A 5419-nucleotide genomic window follows, 5' to 3' on the forward strand; every position below is an offset into this window, starting at 1 on the left:
TTCATTTGTTTATTATTATTTTTTAATGTGGTGCTGAGGATTGAACCCATGTGCTAAGCAAGTGCTCTACCACTGAGCCACAACCACAGCCCATCTGATCCATTTTCAGATAATTTTTGTATGAGGTGTGAGTTGTAGATTGAGATTTATTTATTTTACCTATGGTTGTCTTAATTACTCTAGCACCCCTTACTGAAAGGATTATGTTATTCCCCCATTGTATTGTTTTTACCCCTTTGTAAAAAATCCCTTGGTTATGTTGTTTGGGGTTATTTGTGCCTTTATTCTATTGATTTATCTACCTGTCTCTCTGCTCCTTTTTAATTTTTTAGATTTAGAATATGCTTTTATTTCTGGTAAGATAAGGAAGGTGCTCTTCATTACTCTTCTTTTTCAAAAAATTCCTTCTCTGATGAGTCAGTATAGCCTAGTGGTAAAAGAGGGTGGACTTCAAAAACTTAATAACTAGGTGACCTTGGGAAAGCATATTAAAAATCACCAAATTTCTGGGGCTGTGGTTGTGGCTCAGTGTTAGAGTGATCACCTAACATGCTTGAGGCACTGAGTTCAATCCTCAGCACCACATAAATGTAAAATAAATATATTGTGTCCACTTAAAAAACTAAAAATTAATTATATTTTAAAAAATCACCAAATTTCTATCTTTCCACCTAAAAATGGAGTTGTGAAACTAAATTACTTAATATTTGTATAGTGTCATACTGTTTGACACATAGTAAACCCTAATATTTATTACCTGAAGAAATAAGCTTGCTTCCTGATCATTCAACAGACCAATGTAGGTGTTCCTGGTTTGGCAGCTCCCCTGAACAATGCTTTTTTAAACTGTGACTCAGGGACCTAGGTTCCTTCAATTTTACTTTGTTCTTGAGTTCTATCATCTTCTAGGTCTTTGGGGTCCTGTCATTTAGTGGATGGAAAAGAAGAGCAGAGAATTGCTTGAGAGTGTCCTCCTTCTCCAGAAGTAGCACTTTCCCCCATACTATATTGGCCAGAATTCATTACACAGACTCAACTACCTGCAAAAGGGAAGCTAGGAAATGTGGTTTGTGTACCCAAAAGGAAAAGTAAACATGCAAATATACATTGCGACAGTCTGTACACGGGAAATGCTTAACAGTACTAGCTGTCATATTAGGGGTGAGAAGAGGTAAGAGTCTTTCTACAGAACAGGAAATTGAGATGAGAAATAAATGATGAGAATGTAGCAAGCACATGAGATTTTGGGGAAGTGTTTCAAGCAGAAGAAAGAGCAAGAGGAAAGGCCTCAGTCTTGGCTCTTTTTGAGTGAGACCTTTCTTCCCTTAACATTTTTCCAAATGGTTACCACTACTGTACAGGAAAGTTATCTTGTGATGATACACATTTTTTTGAAATTCTTTTACTAGTAGTAATGGTTTTCTTAGTTTCTGGTTTTCCAGAAAATTCAATAATCTACATGTAATGATAGAATTCTTCTATTGTTTTAATATCTACACTTCTTATTTATCTTTCTTGACTGGTTAGCTAACTTCCTGATCAGCTATGAATACTAGCAATGAGAGTGGAGGTTTTTAATTTCTGCCAATTGTGGTGAAATGTGTCTAAAGTTTTAATGTTAAGTTTGAAACGCTTTATCATGTCATGCTTGATATGATGTTTATGCTTTATCAGTCTTCATTGATACTTTAGTTCTTTACAACCCAGGAACAAACATTGAATTTCATTAAGAGCCCTTTTATTTCTTCTAGAAGTGTTCTTGGATTTTCACTCTTTCAATTCATTAATGTGATGAAATGTATTTATTGATTTCCTAGTGTTGCACCATCTGTACATTCCTAAAATAAGCCTTTTTCTGTTAAGGTGTGTTATTCTGTTAATATACTACTGGGGTTGATTGCTAATATTTTACGTGGGATTTTTTTTGCATCCATTTTAATAAATGATATTAGACCATGGTTTTCTTTTTTGCGTACCATGTATCTCAGGTTTAGTTCTCAGTTCTATCTGAACTCTGTATGATAAATAATGAAACTTTCCATAATATTCTGATTTTTAGAATAGATATTATTGCTGGGCATGGTAACTAACACATACTTGTAATCCCAGGACTCTGGAGGCTGAGGCAGGAGGATTGTGAGTTCAAGGCCAGCCTCAGCAATTTAGCAAGACCTGTCTCAAAAAAAAAAAAAAAAAAAAAAAAAGTTTGGGGATGTAGCTCAGTGGACCTCTTAGTTCAATCTCCAGTACTGAAAATAGATATTATTGATGATAATATATGCATATCATAAAGTTTTGATAGAATTAATGTATAAACATGTATGAATCTGGAATCACTCCATTCTTGAGGTGATGGAATTTAGTTTTCCAAGGCTTTATGTGCCAAATGGAAATTTAAACTCCAGTCTTAAAATTCAAGACTGTTCACTTTCTGCAATAGCCTATTGTTTCTCTGGCATGATTAATCATTCTTAAATATTGTAGAGACATCTGGCAAGTAAGGGATTCTTCCTTTGTTTGATAGAATAAGATTTAACCAAAACTTCAATAACCTGGAGTGGAGGGGAAATGAAACTTATATATTTATGAATTTCCCAGATATGATCACCCAGTGGTTAACAGCCCCTCCCCTCCCAGCCCCCACTGCAGTCTTTTTTTTTTTTTTTTTTTAATGATGGTGCTAGGATTGAACCCAGGATCTCATGCATGGTAAACAAACATTCTATCACTGACCTACAGCCCCAGCCCTGCAGCCTTCACTTTCAGCCTAAGAGGGAGAACCAGTCAGCCCTACAGTTTATCTAAAAATGTTCTTTATGACTATGGGACTCTGCTGCTACCAAAAGCCACTAGAAACTATCTTAAGTTCATTCTTCAAAATATTACCTCCTTTTCCCACAGGCCTAGGAAGGAATGATACACAGCAAAGCTCTTCTGTCTGTACCTTCCCTGTGAAAGCAAGGTCTCAGATTGAAGGGATTATTTTCTACTTTCTGTTATATTCCAAGATCCTAGAACAGTGTTTGGAATGTAGAAAGCACTCAGAAGTAGTAGTTGAATGAATAGACTTTGACATGTAATCAGTCTGACTTTAAATCCCAACTCTTGCACACTGTGGAACCTAGGACAATTTCTTTACTTTGCACTTTTATTATCTATAAAATGAGAATAATAGTATAGAATGCATAGAATGTTTGGAATACCTTTCATCTGAGCCAGTATGACTTTTTTCCCCCTATAGTAGGGATTAAACTCAGGGCCTCATGCCTGCTAGTTAGACACTCTAATACTGAATTACTTTCACAGCTCTTTTTATTTTATTTTGAGACATATGTTGCCTGAGCTGGCCTCAAACTTGTGACCTTTCTGCCTCAGCCTCCTGAGTAGCTGGGATTATACGTGTGTGCCTCCACGCCATCCATTATGACTTTTTTTATTCTTAAACTCAGCATGTGGCAAAGTGTTTTATCCCTAGTAGCTGCTAAGTAATTTTTAAATTTATTTTTTATACTTAAAGAACTGTAAGGAATAAATTTGCTTTACTATAAATAGCAGTACCTTTATATATTTTTCAGCAGTTCTCCAGTTGTGAGGCATTTATTTTGCTGTGATAACAGAATATATATTTTGTGTTTGTAAAATTATAAAAATGACTTTTTTCTAAAAATTGTTATAAAAATTAATTTATTTTAAAATTTCATTCTTTAGGTTTTAGATCCAAATACTCAGTATCACATTCTGGTATATGGCAACTATAGTGGAATGGGGCTGAAAGGTAACTTTTTAGGGTGGAAAGAAAAGTGTAGGTATATGTATGGAATACAGAACAGAAGTCATTGCCAACTTTCCTGCTAAAAATTTCTAAAATATAACTCTCTCTATATATTTTATGAACTGAGATTGATTGCACTTAAATTAATAATGAAAAAGTAGTATTTTAAGTTTCAAATTTGTCCATTTATGTTAACTTCTATGTTAACTTCTATGTTTGTTACCCAAGGATTGCCCAAGACTCTTGGTTACAGCCTTAAATGAGTATAATTGCTATTGTTATAGACATCAGAAAAATCCTGGCTTATGACTAAGAGATAATCATCACATGACAATGCTAAGTGCGTTTACAACTTTAACTCCTTAGAAACAGATAATAGCAAAGTAGTATTATTTCTTGTTTCTGAGAAATCAACATCCCAAATTGTACAACTATTTATTGGTTAGTCATAGTTGAAAATGTTTTATAATTAATTTATCAAATGATTTCTGGCTTGTAGAAACTCACATTTTTGGAGACTGAATAAGAATATAGGGCATACTAACACAAATAAAACTTAGCAAGAATTCAAACTACTACCAAGATTATATATAGTTTATAGTTCTTAATAACAAAAAGAGGAGAATAATAAGATGTTACCTCCAAGGGAATCAAAGTGAAGGAAAATATTTCTTTAAGGCTAAAAGAGGTTTGGGTATGTTAATAAGCCAGAGGAAAAGAGTAATATAAAGAGAAAGATGTTAGAAGAAGGAAGTCAAACAATAAGGTCATAGAGGTGGAAAAAATATGTCAAAGGCACAGATAAATTCCTGGAAGGGAGAAAACAATAGGGAGGGGGAAATGAGTGGTGAAGAAACAAGAAAATTGGGTTAAAAACAGAAGACATGCTGAATGGCTCAGACTTCGTAAATGAATTAGGAAACGAGGTGATTGCTGAAAACAAAGGTTAAGGATCAAAAAGGGTAAGATCAGGTTGGAAGTTTGAGGGGAAAAAAAGGCTTGTTTAGAAAACCTGTTCTAGAGTATTCAATGGAATGTTAGCATGAGATGCCTCGAAAGCAGTTTATGGTGTTAGCAAAGGCCTCTGGAATTACAGAACTTTTTTTTTTTGGCACTAAGGATCGAACCTAGGGATGCTCTGGTGCTCTATCACTGAGCTACATTCCCAGTTCTTTTGATTTTTTTATTTTGAGACAAGGTCTCAATAAGTTGCTTAGAGTCTCTAAGTTGCTAAGGCTGTCCTCCAACTCATGATCCTCTGGAATCAATGGGATTACAGGGATGCACCATTTTGCCTAGCCTTAAAGAACAGCTTTTGGTAATGTTTAACAATAATGAGGAAGTAGGCACAGGGAAAGCTAAAACTGGGGTTATTCACAGGGAACAGGAAGGTATCCTGGAGTGCTGGCAAGTATCATGAGCACCCTGGTACTTGGGCTGAGTACTTGACTAGAGAAAAGATGTTATGGTTTGAATCTAGAATATCCCCCAAAGTCTTATGTGGGGGCTTTGGGGAAATCATCGAATCATGAGGGCTCAGACCTCATCAGTGTATTAATCAATTGATAGCTGAATGAACTACAGGGAAGTGGCAACTTCCAAATAGTGACCTATTTGGAAGAAGGGTCACTGGGAGTGTGACTTGGA

The sequence above is a fragment of the Marmota marmota genome, unplaced genomic scaffold, assembly GCF_001458135.2.
Source record: "Marmota marmota marmota unplaced genomic scaffold, marMar, whole genome shotgun sequence".
Taxonomy (NCBI): domain Eukaryota; kingdom Metazoa; phylum Chordata; class Mammalia; order Rodentia; family Sciuridae; genus Marmota; species Marmota marmota.